At 41.7% G+C, this 13,636-nt stretch overlaps 1 long non-coding RNA gene across 1 annotated transcript in view; it reads right to left on the reverse strand.

The window, feature by feature from the left end:
* Nucleotides 1-1,332: 1,332 nt before the first annotated feature.
* LOC143843121 (uncharacterized) overlaps nucleotides 1,333-13,636 on the reverse strand; it is a 45,796-nt gene continuing 33,492 nt past the window's right edge. The window contains exon 3 of the long non-coding RNA XR_013233460.1: nucleotides 1,333-5,697. This is a non-coding gene — a long non-coding RNA (uncharacterized LOC143843121). The remainder of the gene's footprint in view (nucleotides 5,698-13,636) is intronic.

Below are 13,636 nucleotides of genomic sequence, written 5' to 3' on the forward strand. Positions count from 1 at the left end.
GGCTCGCCACTGCACTGATAGAGCTGTTCTGATCGAGCAGTAATATCAGGGCTCTCTCAGTCTCACCTTCCTCATAGGATGTCTGTTGTGCTGAGAGGAAAGGGAAGGAGATTGTAAGCTGCTTTAAAACTCCTTTGGGTAGGAAAAAGCAGCATATAAGAACCAACTCTTCTCAACAAGAACAACTCAAATAGTTGGGTTTGGCAAGACTGTCATAATTTAGATTCCGTAACACTGAGAAGAGGAAACATAATAAGCATCTCATGTCTTACTAGCATTTTCCTCTTTTCTCCTTTCAAAGATTTGCTAGGACTGGAAGTCCCATTTTCTTAGAGCTATCACTTCACCACAGAATGTTTTCAGAATTCCTAGTCATGTCTCAATAGTAGATTTGGAGAGGTTTAACACCTTCTGAAATGGCAAAAAGAAAAAGGTGTTCCTGTACCTCGAAGTCCAGTAGTTGCCAAAGTGCTGCTCCTGTGATTTACATCTGAGAAAATCCAAGGATTTAGATCCAAGAATTTTCTAACATGCTGGTTTGGAGCATCCACTGTGGAATGTTTTCCTACAACTGATTCATTGTTTCTGACCTTTAGCTACATATGAGGACAGTGTCTAAGAACTTGCACCAACAATGAAAACAGGGGATGAGTCATCACAAGGCTTTCTCCTCAGGGTGCAAACCACATGGAAATGGATTGTCTGAAGGATCTGGAAGGTGTTGACTGTCTTCAGATCAGCTGTTTGGAAACACACACCACCACCCCCATCAGAAGAAAGCTGTCGCACCTTAAGGACAATTCTGATGCAGCATAAACTTTCATGGATTTTGAACCCATTCCATTACATCCATATACATACAGAGAAAAACATTAACTGTAACATTAACTTGCCCTCAGCTGGATGGCCCAGGTTAGCATGGTCTTGTCAGATCTCCAAACTAAGTAGGTTAGTACTTGGATGGGTCACCACCACAGAAGTCCAGAGGTGCTGTGTACAGGCAGGGAGTGACAACTCTCCACCGTCCATCTCTTGCCTTGAAAGCTCTATGGAGTTGCCATAAGTCACTTTTGATGGCACTTCCCCCCCTCTACACACACACACACAGACACACATGAACTTCCAGATGAATACCAGTCAACAGAGAAATGCAATTAGAGCTTTAGATACAAGTCCAATGATAAAAAGCTTTAACAATCTGGAAAATCCAAAACAAAAGCTTCAAGGAAAATGTTACCTAAGATTCACAAAGTGCCTCCAGTGATTGCAATGGTTTACATTAAAACGGTTTTATCTTTAAGGAAAACTTACTAATTTCAAATGGAACCCTCTGCCAAACTAAGTTAAAAAAAAAGCCAAAAACTCAAATATCTTCCAGAGCAGACCTAAAAACACTGTCCTGGGAGGTAGCCCCATTAACTGGATCAGAGTTAGATTCTGAATAAGCCTGCTTGGAACTGCTTTATTTTGGTTTTCTTAGTGTTACCGATAACACATCTTATTGTGGTGGAACCAGTAAACTATCATCATCATTAATAACAACAACAACTTTATTTTGATAGCCTACCCTTCCCTGCTGGCTCAGTATGGGTAACAACGAGAAATATTATGTATGTATAAAATGATTCCTCTGCAATTTTTTCCCCCAATACATATTATTCAAACTGGCTAATAAAAACTTTCACAGTATAAAGTGCTTTGTAATTTAAAAAAAAACATAATGTTGCACAAAATATAGCAGCAGACAAAAACTTACAGATATGATTTACAGGAAAACTTTTGCACTGGGGAAAAAAAAACAAGATAAAGATCACCCAAAGGATGCTCAAATAAGAGTTCTTTGATTAATGCCTAAACACATTTTAATGAAGGATCTAAACTTATCGTCTTTCCTACTAAGTCATTCAGGAGTGTTTTCCTATTGAGCAATTTTAATACATCTATTTTTGGATTCAGTTTTGATTGCACTGGTGCTCTAATTCAATCTTTGTTAATACAGACCCTGATCTGTAAACTATCCACTTAATGAAGAGCTTTATAATAATGCATTGTATTGGAGAGAATGTAATGCTGATACTATAGTGATTTTTTTTGCCTTGGTTCAAAGTAGGCAAGAATCAAGGATTGCCTAAATCAATAAGGGTGGGTTTATGAAAGCTGATCCCCCACCCCCCCAAAAAAACCTTTAAGCCATAAACAGGTAGCTGAGAGCCGATGTGGTATGCTAACCTGTGTTCAAATCTCCACTCAATCATGAAGCTAGCTTAATATCCCTTGGTCACTCTCTGTAATCATACAAAGAAGGACAGTCTAATAATTAAATCAAACAGAAACAGATCTATCCACTGGCAATATAATAAATATATTCATAAAAGAAAGAAAAGTGTCCTTTTTTGTAGTTTTCCTTATTTCTTTATTCTGTAGGACTTCTGTCAAAACGGAATCCAGGTAATATCCGTTTTCAGTGAGATTCTTTCATCAGTGACAAGTCCTCTGAGTCTTCAGTATATTTATCAATAAGTACTGAGAATTTAAACCTTAGATATATTAATAGTACAATACTGGCCACAGGCTCACTTAGGTAAGGGGATACCGGTCTGTATTGACACGTTCCCCTAATCTAAATGTGGCTGCTGCTATTATTTGGGGCCGCTGACTGCAGTGCAGGGGACTCTGACCCAGAAGAGAACAGGGCCCAATTTCATCTGACTCCTGCTTCCAGTTGTGTTGCGCAGGGAGGAGTGGCGGAGGCCTTCTTGGGATGCCCATGTAAGGCAGGGCTCTTCGGACACAGCCTCCTTTTCCTTCCTCTTTGTCTTGAGCAAGTTTTCCAGATGAAAGAAAAATATTCAGAGTTTATAAAATGTTATATGGTGTGGAGAGAATGGCTAGAAGGAACTTCTCCTTTCCCTAAGCTACTAGAATTTAGAGTGACCCAATGAATTTGATAGACAGTAGATTCAGGTCAGATACATCAAAGTGCTTCTTTGCACAATTCATAACTTGCGGACTTCACTGCCACAGAGTGCGGTGATGGCCCCTGGCTTAGTTGGCTTTGACTGAAAGAAGATTACATACATTAAAGGTAGATTAATTACTGTTGGGAAACTTTTAGTGCAACATTAGTTTTCACAGCTTGAGAATTATGAGTAAACCTGATGTAGAAAATTGAACATAACAATTATATGCCATTTGGATCTACAGCCTTATTAATTTCCAGTTTCCCTTGCTTGTGCGATCTCATCAGAAAATGGAAGCTAAGCAGGGTCAGCCTTGGTGAGTATTTGGAGGGGAGGCCTCCAAGGAATACCAGGGTGATAAGGCAGAGGCAGGCAATGGCAAACCACCTCTGAACATCTCTTGCCATGAAAAAAACCACAGGAATGCAGTAAATCAGCAGTGAATTTTGTCTCTTATCGACTCACTTGGTCTTTGTTTTTCACCTCCTGGAAATCAGTTAGTACGTGCTCCTCCTTTTCTGTAGTACAAACAGATGCAAATAATCCATTCCCTTTCTCTGCCACTGACCCATCTTCCTAAAGCAATCCTTTCCTTCCTATGTCATCCAGGACCAGTTGTCTCGTTAGCCAGCTTCCTGCTTGTGGTATATTTGAAGAAACATTTATTCTTTTTTTTTTGTAATGCATTCCAAAAATTGTCTTTTTCTCAGTGTACTGGTCACCTTATACTTGTTTTGCCTATGTTATTTTCTGTTTCACCTTACTCAGGAAAGCTTTCCACTTTTTATAAGGAAACAGTCTTGCCATTTATGGGTCGTTAACCACACAGGCATCTTCTTAGATTTGATGTTATCTTTCCTTACTGGAGGTATGCATCCTAGTGGGGCATCCATTAGTAGAGTTTCAAATAACGTCCAGGGCATCCTGGAGGGACTGGAGTGCATCAGTGCAATCTGAATTTGTTAACTCAGAAGTAAGCCACTGAATTCATTGAGGCTTACTTTACACCAAGAGACCATTTGGGTCCATTCTACACATGGAGGATCATGCACTTTCTGTTTGCTTTTGCAGCTGGATTATCCTGTGCAGATCAGGAAAATCTACTTCTAAAGTGCATTGAAAGTGCATTATGTAATGTGTGTGGAATGGGCTCTGGTGTAGTGGTTCAGAGCGGTGGCCTTTAATTTGGAGAGCCAGGTTTGATTCCCCACTCTTCCACATGCAGCCAGTTAGGTGGCTTTGGAATAGTCTTGTGAAAGCTGTTCTCACAGAGCAGTTCTTTCAGAGCTCTCTCAGCCCAATCCACCTCATGGGGTGTCTGTTGTGAGGAGAGGAAGGGAAGGCAATTGTAAAGTGCTTTGAGACTCCTTCATGTTCTGGAAAGCAGGGCATAAAAAACCCAACTCTTCTTCTTCTTCTAGTAAGTGTGCTTAGGTTTTAGGGATGCCAGTCCCCAGGTGAGACCTGGCGATCTCTTGGAATTATAGCTCATCTCCAGACTAAAGAGATCAGTTCCCCTGGAGAAAATGGCTGCTTAGGAGGGTGGTCTCCATAGCATTATATTGAATGGAGGTCCTTCCCCACCCCAAATCCCATTTCCAGCTCCACCCCAAGGTCTCCAGGTATTTCCCAACCCAAAACTGGCAACTCTATTAGGTTTGGAGCCTCGGTCACATTGAAGCATAGTTCCAAAGTTGCTTTTTTTTTGTTTCCTGAGCAGTTCACCTGATCAGAAACCTCCTTGCTTTTCATTCATTAGCAATCACAAACAAACTAGCTTCAGTTGTCTGGTTGTTGGTTTACTCTGCTTCTCTTTTCACTTTCAGACTTTATAAGACAGAAAATTTAAAAACACACCAGGTTCTGGTTTTAACTTTCCTATATGGCTATTTAAAAAAAAATGTAAGTGGTTCTTTTCTTCCCATCTGATTCTGGGCAAGGACTTAGTTAAATGGCTATTTAAGAATTGATGACTAATTTAAAGGATTTAGGAGCACATTTGATGCTTTTTTATGCAAATACACGCCACCCATGCCTGCCTGTGTCATTAACCTGGCAGTCATTTCATGCATGACTCCCCATCTTATTAAGCTAGCAGTATGGAATATTTGATTTACTAAACTGGTATGAACTATTTATCCTGCTAATCTAAGAATAGAACTTTTACTTTTCGTGAATAGAGCTGTCTCTGAAATGGATTCATGGGGGAGGGGGTGACAGTATCTGTTATGACAGTTGTGTTCTGTCTTGGAAATCCTATTTACAGGAAGCCCTGGACAACCAGTGGTGAAGTACCTGCATGACTTGAATGAACCATACAGTAATAACTGATAATAAAAACCCAACATGGTAATTAAGAAAGTGACACATTTGGAAGCCCAAATCCATGGCACAGATCTGGACATTCTGATAAACCATCTCTCATAAACCTGTAGGTTGTCCTGCAGTATTATGTGACTCTACATCATGATTTGTCCAGAATAGTTATTTCTTAAAAAAAAAACTGTTTATATCCAAGCCTCCCTTGCTTTCCAGGCTTTCGTTGCCATAGCAGCATTCATTGGCCATGGGATTTACTGGGGGGAAAAAAGGAGTGTATATTTGTGAAGTTGGTTCAGTGCCAAAGGAAGCTGGAATTGCAGATGGGGGGATGCTGGGCTCTTCCTTTAGTGTCCATTTCAGATGGATTCTAATGTCACCTGGATAATTGCGAGCCACTTTGTCATCATTTCACCAGCTGCACGCAAGAAAACAAAGAGAAATTTAAAATCAAAAGGAAAGAATAGCAATTTAAAACGCCTTTAAATGGTGTTTTTCTCCATTTCTCAATCAGTGATACATAAAAGCTTTTCATTCCCTCCCCCACTCCAGCCCCCCACATGCTCACACGTTAGCGCTTCTTTGATATTTACAGCTAAACATCTAAAACAATTCTTCTGCCAGGCTGTTATCCCCTCCCCCCCCCATATTTTTGGCATGACATGTGTGGTTGGAGAAATCTAAATAGTATGTAATATCCATCATACAGTTTTGTTAATAGTGGTATAAGAAGAGTGGTGGATTCAGAATGAGAAGGAGAGAGAGAGAGATTGTGATGCTCTTCATAGGAATGGTGCAGTATTACTAGGGTTAACAATATTTGTGCATAAGGCTTCAAAGGGAGGGCCCATATTGATGCATGCAAGAAAAATGCTGGATGAAGATAATACTTAAGTGAGTGATTCCTGGAACAGAAGTGGTAGATACATATACAAATGAAAGCCACAGCAGAAGTGAGTGATATAGAATCATAGAGTTGGAAGGGGCCTCATAATAGCGTAGGCATTCCTGAAGAGGCAAGTTAGTTGCATACAATGTACTGCTGGTAAAGAACGTGAATACACTTTCATATCCTTCATATCAACTCTGTAGGTAAGATAGAGATAATAATTTCCAGGTGACCCTGCCCTCCCCCAAAGTATTCAGCTGTCAAATTCAGTAAAATCTTAAATTGCTTGAAACTGATCATAAGATGCAAATTATAAGTCCATCGCCAGCTTTTTCAGTTCAATCCAGGAAACTACGGACGTTAGAATAGACCCTAGAGAAACACTGAGACTGATAATCTATCAATCAGAGCAATGGATGAGAAGCTTCCTAGTTTCCATCTGGCCTATGCTTGAGGTCAACTATATCTACATCTTGGGCCTCCCTGCCACCTCTTCTGCCTTCCTTTCCTGACTCCTCCTAGAGCCCAACACCTGGCAGACTATAAATTATTATCTATCCAGTAATCTTGGCTGATGCAGTTGTGTTTGATTGTGATATTGTGGAATATACTGGGTATTTTTGATGATGTTTTAGATTCTGTAAACCTCCCCGAAATAGTAAATCCAAGAGGGACAGTATATAAATCCATAAATAAACAAACAAACAAAATTATGCTAAATGTATCTTATTTTAATAGTATAGTGGCTTCTCTCTCTGCTTCTCTCCTATCTTAAAGGCAAATCACAGATTTTATTATCAAAATCATATATGATCTATTACAGGGTAAAGGGCTTTGTCTAAGTAACCCAGTCTAAAGGGATTGCACTTTAAATTTGTAAGCAGATAAAATAAGGAGGGGCACCATTTTCCAATGTTTTTGTTTTTGCTACAGCATTAAATAGCTTCTCCAATAAAACTGTGGGGTCCAGTAATGCTCTTAGGGTCTAACTTAGTCAGCAAGCATCAGCAGGACCCTGTCAAAAATGGGGAGCACAGAATGCAGGAAATTTATAACTACCTGCCCACCCACAGTGACACCAATTCTATGCCCCCCAACCAGAATCCTTGGCCAGTCTGGGATTCTTCTGCCTTGTTGAACATGCTAGAGAAAACTGATGTGGCCAGTCATCACCCTGTCTTCAATTTTCCCTTCTCCAGCAATTTGGTAGAGAGGGCAGTGACAGAAGAACCCCAGGCTTTCCTGATGACTCACCTGATTTAGACTCCTTTGACTCTCGCTTCAGGCTGGTCTATGGGTCAGGCAGCTCATGGGAATTGTGGTCTAAGGACATCTGGAGGACCACAGGTTGACTACCCCTGCCCTACAGCAGCTCTCTGTTATCTGACCCACAAGGAACAATTTAAGCCAATCACAGGCAGAACTCTTAATCCTTACACCTCAAGATGCGATGGTCCACAGTGTCAAATACTGGTGATAGATCCAGTAAGAGTTACAGAGTCAAATGGAGAGCATCGACTAAACCCACTAGTGCTGCTTCTGACCCATAGACCAGCCTGAAGCGAGAGTCAAAGGAGTCTAAATCAGGTGAGTCATCAGGAAAGCCTGGGGTTCTTCTGTCACTGCTCTCTCTATGAAATTGCTGGAGAAGGGAAAATTGAAGACAGGGTGATGACTGGCCACATCAGTTTTCTCTAGCAACCATTTAAGTAGTGGTCAGATGACCACATCTTCTTGTGATGGGCAAAAGGTGCCACAAGTCAAACGCTGGTTTATGATGGACATCAGGACCTTATTAAGGTGATCTGTAAAATATTTCACTAACCAGAATGGAGAAAGGACCAGGGTATAAATGGTGGCCTTCATAGTTCCCCAGATCTTTTGGACATCTATTCAGTAATCAGATTAAATTGATCTGTAAACATGGCAGGCATCATAAAGGATATTTCTAGTGTCTTATCTGTGTCCAAACCAAAAATGTATCAACAAAATTCTGTACAAAAGTACCACAAATGAAAAACCAGATCTCAAGAATGTAAAGGCTTACACTTTGAAATCAACAAGTGCTGAAATCCTTTAAATAACTGCTGAGCATCAACTAACCCATGCAATACTAGTTGAGAAGTAGGATCCCTTTGCTGTTGTCTCTATACCATACTGCACCAGATTCAGGTTGCATTTTCTGCCAAGGCTGCTCAACTATTTCCGCACTGAGGCAGAAAATGCATGCTGCCTCCTGCTTGTAAACATGCAATGGCAAACTACTTGGCTATTTCCTAAGGAGAGACTCTTTCTGCCTTATCCCACCATTTTGTCATAGCTTTTTGCTTTCCAAAAAGGTGGTGGAGAAGCCAGAAACATGGACAACCTGCTGGTTTCCCCCAGCTTCTTGGGTTGTTAATCAATGTAAGCAACCAATCAACTCACAGTGGCGGTTTTGGGGACTCAAACGTCCCCCCCGGAGTCATGCAATCATTTTTTAAAATTAAACTTTTGAGTTTCTATGGGGCCATGAAACAACAATAAAACATTTTTCATGATTTCTTTTCGGGATTCTTTTTATGGTCTCAATTCCTGTTCAGGTAGATTTCTGATGGGCTTGAGACCAACAAAGGCCCTGGTGATGGGACACCAAGGATTGTGTGTTCAACAATACAGAATAAAAATGCAGAACACGGATGCCATGCTAATAGGGAGAGGTCTGCTTCATTCCCCATTCATACCCTCCCACCAAACATGTGTTTATATAGGGTTGCTGGCCACTCCCAATATTACTGTGCCCATTGAAGGGAACATGACAGTACATTTTATTTCCACTAATACACAGGCACATCGGTTTGTATTCCCGAAGCAACACAGACTGTGCCTTTAAAAAGTGTTTTGGGAGGGCATTCCGGAAATGGAGAGGTGAAGGCAGCTGTGAGGGTGGGGAAAGTGATTGCCTCAGTTTTTGCCTTGCTGTGCACCATGACAAGAAAGGGGCAGTAGATTCTCCCGCTTTTCCTTATCATGGGACAATGGGGACAAAAATTCACGCCAACCCCTGATTGCTGCCGACCTCATCAGGATGCAGCGCTAACACTCACTAACAATAAGAGGCTGGGCAGGGGGCAAATTCCTTGTGTGAAAATTGTCGAGGTCTTCCCAACCTCTTCAGGTCAATCACGTCTCTAATGAACTAAGATGTCACCTTGTATCTCAAGGGCAGGAGAGGTTGAAGATGGGCAGCCAAGTTTATAGCTTCCTAGAACCTCCCAATGCAGGCTCCCATCACTGCCTAAAATCCCTGAGTGCATTCCAGAAAGCAATCAGACCCACAAGGATGCATAGGCAGAGCAATTGAATCAGGGGTAGTCAAACTGCGGCCCTCCAGATGTCCATGGACTACAATTCCCAGAATGCTGGCAGGGGCTTCTGGGAATTGTTGTCCATGGACATCTGGAGGGCTGCAGTTTGACTACCCCTGAATTGAATGGTTCTGATGGTTTAAATGCTCTTATAATTCATCTGAGACATTATGAGACAATTTTGAATTGTTACATCTTAATAAAATAGTTAAAAACCAAACAACTCCAAAAAGAATTAAACATATCATCTACAAGTCAGACCAACGCAGCATTGTATTCTGATTATAAACGTGGAAAAGTTCTGCTAATTTATTCCTTTGCTTTGTAGTGTCATGCAATTAAAGTTAATTGTGTATTAATAACGATTTGTGCATTACTGAGTTAAACTCAAAACATATTTCATTGGCTAATTCTCAGCATAGCAGAAGCTGGAACAATAAAAAACTCTAATCGCTTTTTGTCCAGGCAAATGGCTAACAAAGTCTTTACAATTCAGCACGTGAAAGTTAACTGGAAGAATTCATTAATCTAACAGTTTTATGATTTTGATTTCCAGATGGAATGATTAGCATTTCTAAGCTTTTTATATTCAGACCACAAATAGAAGCTTTTTTCAGGGGTCACTAGAGGCGAATAATTTAAGTCTAATACTTTGCTCAGTTGAACGTGGAGCTTTCCTGGGTAATTCATTTAAATGGTGCTCTTTGATGTTTTTTGTCTTAAATAATACTTTAAAAAACTTTTATTTCTACTGCCAACCAATTGAATCAATTGCCATTATCTGAAATTGCTGTGTTAATCTCACCCCCTCTTACGATGTTATCCATATTGCTCTTAGAGCTTTTGCAAAGGCTTGCAGAAATCTACAACTCTATATTTTTTTTGAAGTAAAGAATACTGGTATAAGAAAAAAAAAATCCAGCAATGCTTACAACATTTCTCCATAGGTTTTTTTTTAATTCTGACTTATATGGTCTTACTTCCAGAGTGATGACTAAGTGCTTTCAATGCACTGTCTTCATTTCTCAGTTGATGTGGAGAAGCAGACCAAACTGCAATAGTGAAAACATGCAATCTGCATGAATCATTGAGGCTTTGGGCAAGAAAATGTACAGGAAGAGAAAAGAAGAATTTACAAGCAAAGATATGTTTTTGCTGGCTCCCCCGCTTAAACCTCAGATTCCTTCAAATTATATGATTACATATGATTATCGACATTTCTTTTGTATCACTATAATGTGAAATGTGCCAAGAGTTCATGTGTAGCTCGTCAAGCCTCTATTACATTCTGCCTCTTTCCACCTATAGTTGCCTTAGCTAATATACATACTCTATGTGCAGTCAGTGTCAACAAAAACATTTCTTAGAACTATCAGAGGAGGAAGTTCCCCCCCCCTCTAAACAGGCAAATGACTTGTACTGGAATGTTCATTTATATTCTTGGAGGCCTGGGGTAAAAAGGCCCACTTTTCTCATAATCCTATGAAAAAAAAGCTCTGTGGGCACCATAAAAAATAGCTCCCCCCCCCAAAAAAAAAACATCATAAGGAAGGTATTTGGCACTGGAAGAGCTGTTTAAAGACAGAAGGTCAGAGTTTGTTAGTTGCTATGGTGTCTGCTTGGAACAATCGGTGTATTATTTATTATTTATTTATTTATTACTTCGATTTATAGCCCGCCACTCCCCTAAGGCTTGTGGCGGGTAACAACATATAAAAACCCATAAACCCCCTAATACATAAAAACATCCTACAAAAACATATACACCATCCAACCTAACCAATCTGACAGCAGCGTCATTCCAAGGGAGGGGACCAGAGGGGAAGGGTGAAGGGGGGCCGATCTTACAAGGAGGTGCCGGCCTCAACCATAGGCCTAGTGGAAGAGCTCCATTTTGCAGGCCCTGAGGAAAGCTGGTAAATCCCGCAGGGCCCGCAGCTCTTCCAGGAGCTCATTCCACCAGGTAGGGGCCAGGACCAAGAAGGCCCTGGCCCTGTTCGAGGCCAGGCACACCTCCTGGGGGCTGGGAATGACCAACAAATTTGTCCCTGCAGAGAGTAAGGCCCTGCTGGGGGCATAGGGCACCAGACGGTCCCTCAAGTATGTGGGTCCCAGACTGCAGAGGGCCTTAAAGGTTAAAACTTAAACCTTGAATCTGATCTGGCTAACAATCGGTAGCCAATGCAGCTGCCTCAGCACAGGCTGGATGTGGGTCCTCCAAGATGTTCCTGTGAGGACCCTAGCAGCTGCATTTTGCACCCACTGTAATTTCTGGATCAGGCGCAAGAGTAGGCCCGCGTAGAGCGAGTTACAGAAATTTATTCTGGAGGTGACCATCGCATGGATCACTGTGGCTACGTGGTCAGGAGAAAGGTAGGGCACTAGCAGCGGAGCTTGGTGAAGATGGAAAAAAGCCTGGCCCACTACCTTCTTGACCTGGGCCTTCAGTGTTAACGAGGTACCCTAGGTCACACCCAAATTCCTGGCTTGGGACACGATGGTCAGTTGCATCCTGGCCAAGGTCGGTAGTCGTGCTTCCTGAGCTGCTCCCTTCCCCCCAAACCACAGGACCTCCATCTTGGCAGGGTTGAGTTTCAGGAAACTCTGCTTGAGCCATCCAGCCACAGCTTCCAAACATCTGGCAAATGGATTCAGGGGGGAATCTGGGTGGCCGTCCATCAGGAGATACAGCTGGGTATCATTAGCATACTGATGGCAACCCAAGCCGTAACTCCTGACCAGCTGGGCCAGAGGGCACATAAAGATGTTAAAGAGTGTGGGGGAGAGCACCGAGCCCTGTGGAACTCCACAAGGGAACCTGAACGGACTCCATAACTCGTCCCCCAACGCCACCCTCTGGATCCAGTTTAGGAGGAAGGCACGTATCCAGCGTAATGCTGTACCCCTTATCCCAACCCGGCGAGGCAGCATGCTAGTAGCTCATGGTCAACCTCATCAAATGCAGCCAACAGATCTAATAGAACTAACACAGCAGAGCTGCCTTGATCCAGCTGGCAACGGAGATCGTCCGTCAGGGCGACCAACACCATCTCCACCCCGTGGCCAGGACGGAAGCCAAACTGGTATGGATCAAGCACCGATTAAGCAGAGTCGTTTTGAGGAGATACTGGGGGGACAGATGATTTTTCTAAGAAATGTTGGTGTTGTACAATTCTGCTATCGTACTTTTCCACAATGTTTCCCATTTAATACATGCATTTCCCATTTGATACATGCATCTTCAAAGATACATGCATTTGAATTTCCAAAAGAAGGGTGGTGGCACCACCCAGGATCCAGACTAGAGTTTAGAACTGGATCCTGAGAAGTATCATACATCACTTCTTCTACCTAGAAAAGAAAATAATAGTTTCATTGATATTGTTGATAGCTACCCATGCAGGAAGATGAGAAAAATTCTCTGGATTCAACCAGGTGCTCTTATATTCTTATATTTTTTTCTTCGCTGCCCATTAGGATTGTGAGACAGGAGGGAATAGTGTGGAAATATATGATAAACATGAGGGCGCACCAAATAGGAAATGGGCCAGCAACCATTATATATTATCTATTATACTTTAAACAAAGTTCTTCTGCTACACACCTCAAAAAGTTGGCCGAATCAAATATTCTACTATCTCTTTTGGTAGCATTTTCTAACTTTCTATTTACATCTCTATTTATTCATTAGCAACAATTCTACCCCCCATCTTTCTCCAGAAGAAGGACTCTAAGCTGCACAGAGCTGTTTAATGAAGTGTTTTTTTAAAATATAACAATGTCTAATATTGTCAAAGTCAACAACAGAAAGCCCAGATTCCCTGGAGGAAATGGGAATACCTGAGCCAGCTCTGTCTCTGCCCCTGCGTTTTCTTTCTTTTTTTTTTACAGGTATTTGAATCCCAAGACAGCCAGAGGCCTGTAGTGCAATTTGAAGGGCAAGTGCCAATGGGCTCTTGGCCTGTGGCCATGCGCTGGCAGAACCAGAAAAAGCCTGAAATGGCCTCTCAGCTTGCCACCTGCTTTGACATTGTGGTAAGGGTCAGTTAAGTTGCATATCTTCATTTAAATGGGTTTTCTGTACATTTTTATTAGCTGCTGTGAGCTTCTAGTGTGGGAGA

Source organism: Paroedura picta, chromosome 8, assembly GCF_049243985.1.
Source record: "Paroedura picta isolate Pp20150507F chromosome 8, Ppicta_v3.0, whole genome shotgun sequence".
Taxonomy (NCBI): Eukaryota; Metazoa; Chordata; class Lepidosauria; order Squamata; family Gekkonidae; genus Paroedura; species Paroedura picta.